This window comes from Ascaphus truei, chromosome 3, assembly GCF_040206685.1.
Source record: "Ascaphus truei isolate aAscTru1 chromosome 3, aAscTru1.hap1, whole genome shotgun sequence".
NCBI classification, from domain to species: domain Eukaryota; kingdom Metazoa; phylum Chordata; class Amphibia; order Anura; family Ascaphidae; genus Ascaphus; species Ascaphus truei.
The window spans coordinates 420,598,143-420,611,577 of NC_134485.1; the positions used below are offsets into that span (position 1 = coordinate 420,598,143).

At 51.0% G+C, this 13,435-nt stretch overlaps 1 long non-coding RNA gene across 1 annotated transcript in view; it reads right to left on the bottom strand.

The window, feature by feature from the left end:
- Positions 1-13,435, bottom strand: part of LOC142491198 (uncharacterized) — an 84,935-nt gene that overhangs the window by 69,708 nt on the left and 1,792 nt on the right. The window lies entirely within an intron of this gene.

Here is a 13,435-nt window from a genome sequence, read left to right on the forward strand (position 1 = left end):
TCCGGCATTGACCAGTACACAGTGGATTGTAAAGTCCAGTTCCTGCAAAGCCGGGCATTCTCCTTTGCCTCCCTCTGCCCCCCACCCAGTGCCTTGGGAACCAAGTCCAGGGTGAAAGGGGCTCCGGTGCACATTGCCCAGAAACTGGCATATCTCTGCACCAACAGGAGACCAGCTATATAGCACAGACCGTCGCTTTCCTGTCAACTAAGTCTGGGACAGGGTTATGTCACTCTTCTGTAGGGACCCTACCTGCCCTGGCTCTGTGCCACCCTGTAGCTGCCCTGCTATACTCCTGACTCTCCTCCCTGGCTGCCTATCTACCCACAGCCTCTCCTTTGGGAACCCAGGGGTTTCTGTCAGAGGGGTCACTCCTGGCCAGTCAGAACAAGGGACCTTCTGCCTACCTAGCCCATCCCTAGCTTCTGCCAGCTGCCTAACACCCCACTGATCTCCTATCTCCCCCTGCTCCATGGTGCCTCCCTGCCTAGCCTCCCCTAGGCCCAGCACCTCAGCCTGCTGCTTACCTCCCTGCAGCCCACCTGCACTCCTCTCCTCCCTGGGCAATCCTAACCCAGACCCTGGAACTACCTGAGTGCACCTACCTCCCTGACCTTGTCTCCCCCTTACCAGGGATGAGCTCAGGGGCACCCCTCCAGATGCAACCGCCTTAGCGCTTGGCTGGCAGGTATCCCTGGGGTGGCACAAGCCTGCCACTGCCCATGATACCCCCAGCCCATAGCCAGGCTGCAACAGGGGGTTGCTGATCTGAGAAGCCCCCTGGGGCTCTGCCAGGGTAACGGGAAACTCTAGCTGCAATACCTGATGCTTTCCCTCCCTGGCTACCACTAGCCCTCCTTCTCTCACCGAGATCTGCTGCTGGCTACCTACCTGCAGCCTCCCCTCACTCCGCTTCTCCCTAGCTATTCCTAACCTGGATCCTAGGGACACCTGAGTGAGGCCATCTCCCTGACACTGTCTCCCCATTACCAGGGATGAGCTCAGGGTTGCTGGTGCAGATGCACCCACCTTAGCTCCTGGCTGGCAGATAATCTGGGGGTGGTCTAACTTTGCCACAACCCCTGACACCTCCAGCCCAGAGCAAGGCTGCAACAGTGGGGCTCTTAACTGAGAGTCCCCTTGCTGCCCCGCCAGGGTAATGGGGAATCCTGACTGCCCTACCAGCTGCCCTTCCTTCCCCTCCCCTGGTGCCCCTATCTCCTGCCACCCCCCAGTCACCCCTAGAGTGAAACAACAGGGTACAGTCATAGGGAAACATAAGTCAGAGTCAGTCTGCGACTTGGTCTGGCTTACCTTGCTGTACCCCGCAGAGACCGCCGCCTTCGTTGGTCCCAATTGCAGGGGGACTGGAGCGGCCGCCGCCGGCCCCATCTGGGCTGGGCAGCACCGGTCCGCTGCCGCAACAGCGCCCGGGTTGGATACAGGTAAAACGGTGCAGGACAAGGGTCCCAGGTCTTTGTGGAGGAACACAGATCCATGCAAACTTGGTAAAATAACCCCCTCCCGCAAACCCTGTTCCTCCCCCCAAATAAAACTGCCGCCGGCAGGATGCCGGAGTAGTGGCGTCTTCTCTGCCGCCGCCGCTGGTTCTCCGCCGGGATCAGGTGGATGGCCGCTGCTCTCCGCCGCTGTTGCTGATGCAGCCCATCCAGGTTCTCCAGGAGACGTCCCGCGGAGGGTTGTCGCCCCAGCTGGGCAGGAGCCATCAGAGGATGCCGCTAACTGGGTCATCTTTTCCGCAGCTCGTGTGCGTTGGCCCTGAGGGGCTTCTTCGCCTGACCGCGCACGGTCAGGGCACTGGGCATTATTGTGGCCCATTTGTTGGCAGTGCCGCAGCAACTGCCGGTGCTTCTCTGCCACCGGTGGACTACCCCCAGCAAGGGGCAACGGAGTCCAGAGCGGAGTTGCCGGAGCGCCGGGCTCATTCCAGAGCTTCTCCGCCGCCGGTGGACTAACCCCAGCAAGGGGCAACGGAGTCCAGAGCGGAGTTGCCTGAGCGCCGGGCTCTGGGAGGGGATAAGCGGGTCGGATCATTGCCAGCTTCAGCTGCTCGAGCCGCTCTGCTGGGGACATCTCTCCGTGTGCAAACATCAGGGCCAGTAATTCTGGGTAAAATGGACTGGCCGCCGCAACGGCCAATGCCTCTCCTGGTGCAAGACCACCCGCTCCCTCCACAAGTCTCTGCCATCCCGGAGCTGGGTCCCTTCCCTGCTCTCCGGGCGGTGTGATGGTTACAGCAGCTGCAGCTGTGGATCTTTGCTCAGCCTGCCGGGTTTCATGCTCACCCATTGCTGTCTCTCTCTCAGCCTTGCTGGCTGCTGCTCCCCGCGCTGACTTGATGCACTCCTCTGGTCTCAGTGCCCGGCTCCAGTCAGACGGATGGCCGGCACTTTGGTTCTGGAGGAAATGCTTCTCACAAGTAGGGGAACAGTGAGGAGGTGCCATATCTTGTGTTATATGTTGTACACTGTGTGTTCAATATCTTTAGTCCCAGGAACTTGCAATTACCATCAAGTTCCCACTGGATCACAGTACCCCGCAGAATACTGTAATCCAGGTCCAGTTCGATCCCACCGCTGCCACCAGTTAATTACAAGCTTGTCACGGTAGCTTGTGACAAGTTGTAATTTACACCAAAACTATATATAAATATATATATATACCTGGGTTTGAACTGGGACGAGACTTAAGATATAATAAAGTGATTTTATCCCTTGATAAAGGTAAACACAGCAGATATGTACAAATAACAGGCAAAATATAGACACTTACTTAAAGATTATGGCAAGAAAGCCATCAGGATTAGAGACTGGCCACTTCTCCCATATTTCAGTTGACATCCCAGCAAAACAGGCAGGATACATGCATGCATGAAGATCATTTGCATGAAGAACAATGAAGAACTTTGCATGAACAACATGAACAACTTTGCATGAACAGCATGAACAACTTGGGTAGAGGGTGGCTTTGACTTATATACCATTTCCAGCTCATCTCTTTCCCTAGGTGCCGCGACGGCTAGCAAAACAATTAGCAATCTGGTCTTTGATGACCAGGCTTGTAAATTCTCCTTTCCTGCTCATTATCATAGCAGGGGGGCTGCAGTTTCTCAGACTCAACCAAAATGTCATATTTACTGCAAATCATTGCATAACTTCCGTTCCGTAATACACAGTCAGGTGAGATATATTACTACGGTCTGTGGCACCTGACGGTCGCAGAAAGACCAACAATTACATTGTAATATGAACATTAATAGAGATATTAATATCTGGCATTTAGCAGCAGGTACATATACAATGTTTAGACTCAAAAGATCGGCTGACTCCCGCCAATACACTTATGTAATTCTTAGCTGGTTCAGCCAAGGACATCTCATAATATTCTTATTTTTAATAAAGTTACTCACTTTTGATATCCTGTTGGGGGTAGCCCCCCCCCCTGGCCCCATCAATAAAACCTTTTGAAGTGGGCTATTGCTCCTTGCATAAACAATTCCCCTGGGAAGCCAGGCTCCAAGCTGGCCAATTCACACCTCCCTTTTGATATGCACTGGGAGAGAGGAAGCGTGCATAGGCAAGTGACTAGACTCAGATGAGGCAAACCATTTGGTTTCTGGACATTTCCACAAACCGCAAAAAGTCACTTTATCAAAAATATATGTCCCCCATCTGCATCTATCATGTGGGGTTCTAAAACCTTCTCTTCTCTAAGACCCCAGCTCAGAATACCTCGCTGGCAGGCAAGACAGGTTAAAATATTCCCCCCCTTTCCCCTCATGTTCCAGACATCACTTACACTCTGACACAGGCAGTTGCAGGCCCATGAGGCAAAGGGAATACACAGATAACGCATTAACTAGCCCACTGGGCTTACACAGTTAACCCCTGATGACCCAGTGTGTGTGTTATGCAAACACTGATTAACCCAGACATTACAATGGGACAGGGAAACAGGGGGAGAATACATTTACACAGGGTATAACAAGGGTAAAATCACATTTCTGGGCCTCAGCCCAGTTAACCCCTTGTCTCCCTGGCGAGGTTAGAGGGGGCCCTTGGGGTGTAACCCCGTTAACCCCGGGCCAAACCCTCCCTACCGTCACAGTGTGTCAGACAGAGTGTGTCTGAGAGAGAGAGAGTGTGTCTGAGAGAGAAAGTGTGTCTGAGAGAGAGAGAGTGTGTCTGAGAGAGAGAGTGTGTCTGAGAGAGAGAGAGTGTGTCTGAGAGAGAGAGAGTGTGTCTGAGAGAGAGAGAGTGTCTGAGAGAGAGAGTGTGTGTCTGAGAGAGAAAGTGTGTCTGAGAGAGAGAGAGTGTGTCTGAGAGAGAGAGTGTGTCTGAGAGAGAGAGAGTGTGTCTGAGAGAGAGAGAGTGTGTCTGAGAGAGAGAGAGTGTCTGAGAGAGAGAGAGAGTATCTGAGAGAGAGAGCGAGTGTCTGAGAGAGAGAGAGCGAGTGTCTGAGAGAGAGAGAGAGTGTGTGTCCAAGAGAGAGAGAGAGTATCCAAAAGAGAGAGTGTCAGAGAGAGAGTGTCAGAGTGAGAGTGTCAGAGAGAGAGAGTGTCAGAGAGAGAGAGAGTGTGTCAGAGAGAGAGAGTGTGTGTCTGAGAGAGAGTGTGTATCTGAGAGAGAGTGTGTGTCTGAGAGAGAGTGTGTGTCTGAGAGAGAGTGTGTGTCTGAGAGAGAGAGTGTCTGAGAGAGAGAGAGAGTGTCTGAGAGAGAGTGTCTGAGAGAGAGTGTCTGAGAGAGAGTGTCTGAGAGAGAGTGTCTGAGAGAGAGACAGAGAGAGTGTCTGAGAGAGAGAGTGTGTCAGAGAGAGAGAGAGAGTGTCAGAGAGAGAGAGAGTGTCAGAGAGAGAGTGTGTGTCTGAGAGAGAGAGTGTGTGTCTGAGAGAGTGTGTGTCTGAGAGAGTGTGTGTCTGAGAGAGAGAGTGTCAGAGAGTGTTTGAGAGAGAGAGAGTGTAAGAGAGTGTGTGTGTCTGAGAGAGAGAGAGTGTGTCAGAGAGGGAGGGAGGGAGAGAGAGAGTGTCTAAGAGTGAGAGATTGTCTCAGAGAGAGAGAGTGTCAGAGACAGAGAGAGTGTCAGAGAGAGTGTCAGAGAGAGAGAATGTCAGAGAGAGAGAGAGTCTGAGAGAGAGAGTGTCACAGAGAGAGAGTGTCAGAGAGAGAGAGTGTCAGAGAGAGAGAGTGTCAGAGAGAGAGAGTGTCTGAGAGAGAGAGAGTGTGTCTGAGAGAGAGAGAGAGTGTCAGAGAGAGTGTCAGAGAGAGAAAGAGTGTCAGAGACAGAGAGAGAGTGTGTCAGAGAGAGAGAGTGTGTCAGAGAGAGGGAGAGAGAGAGTGTGTCAGAGAGAGAGAAAGTGTCAGAGAGAGAGAGAAAGAGAGAGTGTCTGAGAGAGAGAGTGTCAGAGAGAGAGAGAGTCAGAGACAAAGAGAGAGACAGTGTCTGAGAGAGAGTGTCTGAGAGAGAGAGAGAGTGTCAGAGAGAGAGAGAGAGTGTGTGTCAGAGAGAGAGAGTGTGTCTGAGAGAGAGAGTGTGTCTGAGAGAGAGAGTGTGTGTCTGAGAGAGAGAGTGTGTGACTGAGAGAGAGTGTGTCTGAGAGAGAGAGTGTGTGTGTCTGAGAGAGGGTGTGTGTGTCTGAGAGAGAGTGTGTGTGTGTCTGAGAAAGAGAGTGTGTGTCTGAGAGAGAGAGTGTCAGAGAGGGAGAGAGGGAGAGAGAGAGTGTCTAAGAGAGAGAGAGAGAGAGTCTCAGAGAGAGAGAGAGTGTCAGAGACAGAGAGAGTGTCAGAGAGAGAGAAAGAGTCAGAGAGAGAGAGAGAGTGTCAGAGAGAGAGAGAGAGAGTCTGAGAGAGAGAGTGTCAGAGAGAGAGAGAGTGTCAGAGACAGAGAGAGAGAGTGTGTCAGAGAGAGAGAGTGTGTCAGAGAGAGGGAGAGAGAGAGTGTATGAGAGAGAGTGTCTGAGAGAGAGAGTGTGTCTGAGAGAGAGAGAGTGTGTCTGAGAGAGAGAGAGTGTGTCTGAGAGAGAGAGAGTGTCTGAGAGAGAGAGAGAGTATCTGAGAGAGAGAGCGAGTGTCTGAGAGAGAGAGAGCGAGTGTCTGAGAGAGAGAGAGAGTGTGTGTCCAAGAGAGAGAGAGAGTATCCAAAAGAGAGAGTGTCAGAGAGAGAGTGTCAGAGTGAGAGTGTCAGAGAGAGAGAGTGTCAGAGAGAGAGAGAGTGTGTCAGAGAGAGAGAGTGTGTGTCTGAGAGAGAGTGTGTATCTGAGAGAGAGTGTGTGTCTGAGAGAGAGTGTGTGTCTGAGAGAGAGTGTGTGTCTGAGAGAGAGAGTGTCTGAGAGAGAGAGAGAGTGTCTGAGAGAGAGTGTCTGAGAGAGAGTGTCTGAGAGAGAGTGTCTGAGAGAGAGTGTCTGAGAGAGAGACAGAGAGAGTGTCTGAGAGAGAGAGTGTGTCAGAGAGAGAGAGAGAGTGTCAGAGAGAGAGAGAGTGTCAGAGAGAGAGTGTGTGTCTGAGAGAGAGAGTGTGTGTCTGAGAGAGTGTGTGTCTGAGAGAGTGTGTGTCTGAGAGAGAGAGTGTCAGAGAGTGTTTGAGAGAGAGAGAGTGTAAGAGAGTGTGTGTGTCTGAGAGAGAGAGAGTGTGTCAGAGAGGGAGGGAGGGAGAGAGAGAGTGTCTAAGAGTGAGAGATTGTCTCAGAGAGAGAGAGTGTCAGAGACAGAGAGAGTGTCAGAGAGAGTGTCAGAGAGAGAGAATGTCAGAGAGAGAGAGAGTCTGAGAGAGAGAGTGTCACAGAGAGAGAGTGTCAGAGAGAGAGAGTGTCAGAGAGAGAGAGTGTCAGAGAGAGAGAGTGTCTGAGAGAGAGAGAGTGTGTCTGAGAGAGAGAGAGAGTGTCAGAGAGAGTGTCAGAGAGAGAAAGAGTGTCAGAGACAGAGAGAGAGTGTGTCAGAGAGAGAGAGTGTGTCAGAGAGAGGGAGAGAGAGAGTGTGTCAGAGAGAGAGAAAGTGTCAGAGAGAGAGAGAAAGAGAGAGTGTCTGAGAGAGAGAGTGTCAGAGAGAGAGAGAGTCAGAGACAAAGAGAGAGACAGTGTCTGAGAGAGAGTGTCTGAGAGAGAGAGAGAGTGTCAGAGAGAGAGAGAGTGTGTGTCAGAGAGAGAGAGTGTGTCTGAGAGAGAGAGTGTGTCTGAGAGAGAGAGTGTGTGTCAGAGAGAGGGTGTGTGTGTCTGAGAGAGAGTGTGTGTGTGTCTGAGAGAGAGTGTGTGTGTCTGAGAGAGAGAGTGTGTGTGTTTGAGAGAGAGTGTGTGTGTCTGAGAGAGATTGTGTGTGTCTGAGAGAGAGTGTGTGTGTCTGAGAGAGTGTGTGTGTCTGAGAGAGAGAGTGTGTGTGTGTCTGAGAGAGAAAGTGTGTGTGTCTGAGAGAGAGAGTGTGTGTGTCTGAGAGAGTGTGTGTGTCTGAGAGAGAGAGTGTGTGTGTCTGAGAGAGTGTGTGTGTCAGAGAGAGAGAGTGTGTGTGTTTCTGAGAGAGAGTGTGTGTGTTTCTGAGAGAGAGTGTGTGAGTCGGAGAGGGGGAGTGAGTCGGAGAGGGGGAGAGAGAGTCGGAGAGGGAGAGAGAGTCAGAGAGAGGGAGAGAGTCGGAGAGGGGGAGAGAGTCAGAGAGGGGGAGAGAGTCGGAGAGGGGGAGAGAGTCAGAGAGGGGGAGAGAGTCAGAGAGGGGGAAAGAGTCGGAGAGGGGGAGAGAGTCGGAGAGGGGGAGAGAGAGTCGGAGAGGGAGAGAGAGTCGGAGAGTGGGAGAGAGTGTCGGAGAGGGAGAGAGAGTCAGAGAGTGGGAGAGAGTCGGAGGGGGGGAGAGAGTCAGAGAGGGGGAGAGAGCCGGAGAGGGGGAGAGAGTCGGAGAGGGGGAGAGAGTGGGCGTGAAAGGGATAGTCATAGAGGGAGAGGGAGAGTCAGAGAGAGGGAGAGAAAGTCAGAGAGAGGGAGAGAGAGTCGGGAGAGGGAGAGAGAGTCAGAGAGAGGGAGAGAGAGAGTCAGAGAGAGAGAGAATCAGAGAGAGAGAGAGAGAGTCAGAGAGAGAGAGTCAGAGGGAGGGAGAGTCAGAGGGAGGGAGAGAGTCAGAGGGAGGGAGAGAGTCAGAGGGAGGGAGAGAGTCAGGGAGGGAGAGAGTCAGAGGGAGGGAGAGAGTCAGAGGGAGTCAGCGAGATGGAGAGAGAGTCAGAGAGAGGGAGAGAGAGTCAGAGAGAGATAATCAGAGATAGTCAGAGAGGGAGAGAGAGAGTCAGAGAGGGAAAGTCAGTCAGAGAGAGAGTGTGTGTCTGAGAGAGAGAGTGTGTGTCTGAGAGAGAGTGTGTGTCTGAGAGAGAGTGTGTGTCTGAGAGAGAGAGTGTGTGTCTGAGAGAGAGAGTGTGTGTGTCTGAGAGAGAGTATGTGTGTCAGAGAGAGAGAGTGTGTGTTTCTGAGAGAGGGTGTGTGAGTCGGAGAGGGGGAGAGAGTCGGAGAGGGGGAGAGAAATTCGGAGAGGGAGAGAGTGGGAGAGAGTCGGAGAGGGGGAGAGAGTCGGAGAGGGGGAGAGAGTTGGAGAGGGGGAGAGAGTCGGAGAAGGGGAGAGAGTCAGAGAGGGGGAGAGAGTTGGAGAGGGGGAGAGAGTGGGCGTGAAAGGGATAGTCATAGAGGGAGAGGGAGAGTCAGAGAGAGGGAGAGAGAGTCAGAGAGAGGGAGAGAGAGTCAGAGAGAGGGAGAGAGAGTCAGAGAGAGGGAGAGAGGGAGAGAGAGAGTCAGAGAGAGAGAGTCAGAGAGAGAAAGTCAGAGAGAGAGTCAGAGGGAGGGAGAGAGTCAGAGGGAGGGAGAGAGTCAGAGGGAGGGAGAGAGTCAGGGAGGGAGAGAGTCAGAGGGAGGGAGAGAGTCAGAGGGAGTCAGAGAGAGGGAGAGAGAGTCAGAGAGAGGGAGAGAGAGTCCGAGAGAGATAATCAGAGATAGTCTGAGAGGGAGAGAGAGAGAGTCAGAGAGGGAAATTCAGAGAGGGAGAGAGAGAGTCAGAGGGAGAGAGTCAGAGAGAGAGAGTCAGAGAGGGAGAGAGAGAGTCAGAGAGAGTCAGTCAGAGAGAGAGTGTGTGTCTGAGAGAGAGAGTGTGAGTCTGAGAGAGAGTGTGTGTCTGAGAGAGAGAGTGTGTGTCTGAGAGAGAGTGTGTGTCTGAGAAAGAGAGTGTGTGTCTGAGAGAGAGATTGTCAGAGAGAGAGAGTGTCTGAGAGAGAGAGAGTGTCAGAGAGAGAGAGAGTGTTAGAGAGAGAGAGAGTGTCAGAGAGAGAGTGTCTGAGAGAGAGAGAGTGTCTGAGAGAGAGAGTGTCTTAGAGAGAGAGTGTCAGAGAGAGAGAGAGTGTCTGAGAGAGCGAGAGTCAGAGAGCGAGAGTCAGAGAGAGCGTGTGTCTGAGAGAGAGTGTGTGTGTCTGAGAGAGAGTGTGTGTGTCTGAGAGAGAGTGTGTGTGTCTGAGAGAGAGTGTGTGTGTCAGAGAGAGTGTGTGTGTCTGAGAGAGAGTGTGTGTGTCTGATAGTGTGTGTGTCTGAGAGACTGTGTGTGTGTGTGTGTGTGTGTGTCTGAGAGACTGTGTGTGTGTGTGTGTGTGTGTGTCTGAGAGAGAGTGTGTGTCTGAGAGAGAGAGAGTGTGTGTCTGAGAGTGTGTGTCTTAGAGAGAGAAAGTGTGTGTGTCAGAGAGAGAGAGTGTGTGTTTCTGAGAGAGTGTGTGAGTTGGAGAGGGGGAGAGAGTCGGAGAGAGGGGGAGAGAGAGTCGGAGAGGGAGAGAGAGAGGGAGAGAGAGTCAGAGAGGGGGAGAGAGAGCCGGAGAGGGGGAGAGAGTCGGAGAGGGGGAGAGAGTCGGAGAGGGGGAGAGAGTCGGAGAGGGGGAGAGAGTCAGAGAGGGAGAGAGAGTCAGAGAGAGAAAGAGAGAGTCAGAGAGAGGGAGAGAGAGAGTCAGAGAGAGGGAGAGAGAGTCAGAGAGAGAGAGTCAGAGAGAGAGAGAGAGAGTCAGAGAGAGAGAGAGTCAGAGAGAGAGAGAGAGTCAGAGAGAGAGAGAGTCAGAGAGAGAGAGAGTCAGAGAGAGAGAGTCAAAGAGAGAGAGAGTCAAAGAGAGAGAGTCAGAGAGAGAGAGAGTCAGAGAGAGAGAGTCAGAGAGAGAGTCAGAGAGAGAGAGAGTCAGAGAGATTGAGTCAGAGGGAGGGAGAGAGTCAGAGGGAGGGAGAGAGTCAGAGGGAGTCAGAGTGAGGGAGAGAGAGTCAGAGAGAGGGATAGAGAGTCAGAGAGAGGGAGAGAGAGGGAGAGAGAGATAATCAGAGATAGTCGGAGAGGGAGAGAGAGAGTCAGAGAGGGAGAGAGAGAGTCAGAGGGAGAGAGTCAGAGGGAGAGAGTCAGAGAGTCAGAGAGAGAGGGAGAGAGTCAGTCAGAGAGAGAGAGAGAGTCAGTCAGAGAGAGAGTCAGAGAGAGTCAGAGATGCCAAGTGTCATGAAGAAAACATTAACATTATCATTGTTCTTGTTCTTTTTTTTATACTATACTTTTCAAAATAAACCTAGGTTTGTATGAAAATTGAAGTTGTTGTTTTTTGCGGCCCACCTAAACTTAAACCTTATTTATTTGGCCCGTGTTAGCCTTTGAGTTTGACATGCTTGAGATAGAGGAACACTTCCTACAGTACATGTTTTAGTGATTACTCCTCCTGTCCGGTCTTCACGACTTTTTCTGTCAGTCAGATCAGAAACAAAGCACCTGAGGAATGGCTCTACTGACTGATTGGTTTGTACGGTGAGTCCATCGGCCAGAGGATGAAATGGCTTGGGAGAAATGCAAGTAAATACCTAGACGTAGACAAAACAGGGTACCAGCCCTGGATCTAAGAATGCAGGATCTACCAGAACTCTGGGAGAAGATTCAGGCCAACATCAACAAGGCTTCCATTAGGCAGAAGTCATACACTGATAGGAAAAGGAGACCTTCACCGACTCCTCAACCTGGGGACCTTGTGTGGCTCTCCACGTGGAATATCCACATCAAAATGCCATTGGCCCTAAATGTATTGGCACATCAAGTTCATAAATCAGATTAATCTGGTTTCCTTAGAACGTAAGCTGCCTGCCAACATGAGAATTCCTTGCGTGTTCCATGTCTCCCTCCTCAAGACCTGCATCCAAGGGTGGGGGGGGGGGTGTGATGTCTGCACCTTCAGGACCCCCCAGCATTTAGGCTTATGGACCTGTCTGAGGTCCTCATCATCCAATAGCAGGTGCCAGTGTCTCTGTAATACGGTATTTATCTGATTCCATTTGCTGTTGTAATCCCTTTTGATTGACTTGTGCTGCATTTATTGAATGACAAAAGTTCCTGGCAGTTTGATGACTTGGTCCGTTTGTACACCTTCTTTAGGCACACTGATACCCAACAAGCTCTGAGAAACCCCTACCATTACCACATAATATATATGTATATAAGTGTCAAAAGGAGTGCTTGTGGGCGTGGCTAAATGTATACAACAAAAAAACAGACAAAGATGCCCAAAGCTACTTCCAATGTGACAAAAATACACAGTGCAATACCTATATATTCTCTTAAAAAAGGGTAATTTAGTTTAACCCTTTGGCCAAAGCGTCTTAAGCCTGCTGCCACTTTCAAGGCATGACCGTAGCAGGACCTAACACTCCCTGGGTTAAAATTCTTATTAACTTGTATAATTACAGGAAGAATGATCACATTGGATCTGTCGTAACCTGGCAAAATTAAACTGACCTACCAAATTAAGATGCTTTGGCCAAAGGGTTAAACTAACTGACCCTTTTTTCAAGAGAATATATAGGTATTGCACAGTGTATTTTTGTCACATTGGAAGTAGCTTTGGGCATCTTTGTCTGTTTTTTGTTGTATACCTTCTTTAGGCACCTTTGCTGTAGCCTCTTGCCCCAAATTTAGAGGTAATCTCTGTGCCTTGTTGTTCGAAGTCAGAGTCTGTTGTGCAATTCCTGCACAACTGTAGGACTTGACCTGTTGGTATGTTGTTAACAATATGGGCAGAATAATGAGAGTCGAACCTGAGGGGGATAATAGTTGCAGTACTTTTCCAAAATGTCTTGGTTAGAAAGTTGCACTCACTGTCTCTGTAAATAGTGAGGTCTAGGAAATTGAGAGAGCCAGTCTAAATCTCGCTTGTTAGCCTAAGGTTCAGACCGCTGGTGTTCAGAAGGGAGCTGAAGTCTAATAGACTGTTCATGGGACCATGACAGAGAATTAAAATATCATCGATATATCGACTCCAAAGGTCGATATATTGTGTGTATTCATCCATTTCATCAGTACTGTCCATTCCCACCAGCCAAGGAACAGGTTGGCATATGTAGGCGGACATGTTGTGCCCACTGCTGTACCCTGGATCTGGTGGTAAATTTTGTTGTTAGAAAGGAAGTAGTTTTGTGACAGGACAAAATTCTTGGAGGATGAATTTGTTGTGGGTATTGAATTGGGTACCTCTGGTCTGTAGGAAGTAGGACACTGCCCTCATTCAAGCATGGGAGAAGCTGGTGTAGAGGGCCTCCACATCATGGCCCACTAAGAGAGTATGAATATCCATGGACACACCACCCAGACACAGCAGGACATCCTTAGTGTCTTGCAGGTATGAGGGAAGCATAATCACAAATGGTTTGAGTACCCTGCCAATGTACACACTTGCATTTGCAGTCAGGTTACCAATCCCTTAGATTATGGGAAGCCCGGGAGGGGGCACCTGCTACTCATGCACTTTGGGAATGCTGTACAAGGTAGCCAAGCGAGATGTGCTACCTATGTATAAAGTGGAGAATAAACGCCAAAACCGGTGCTCCAAAATGACAAGCAATGGCACTGCAACAATGAAATATATTTGTATCAGTCCTGCCATGGATCAGATTGTCACGGTTGTGCTCGACACAAACCTGGGTCGGACCGCGCGGTGTATAAGCACCGACCTTAGACCGCGCAGGCTGATCTGGATTGCGCAGTTTGTAGTCGTACATAGCAGGGTTGGGACTGGAGAGAGCAGAGTAGTCAGTGGACGAGCCAGGGTCAGGATTGGAGACATCATGGTAAACGTAGTCCAAGAAGGGAATCGGCAACAGGAGATCAAGCAGGTCTTCCTGCTTCAGCGAAATTGCTGCAGGTCAGGAACGGGGTTTGCGCGAGTGGCATCCACGGCTCATGGCACCGGTCTCAGGAAGGAGAAGGCTGACCGGAGTAGGCAAACCGCCAGGTAGCTCTGGTAAACCAATGCTTCAGCGCAGGAGTCCAGAACGAGCCTTGCGGGGAGAGAGAGCTACAGACCCCAGGACTCAGAGACAGGCCTCTGCTACGGGAAGGGCAGCAGACCTCAGGAAACAGGGAGCTGAAGTTACGCTGGAGATCTACCGCTTCAGCACAGGAACCAGGACAC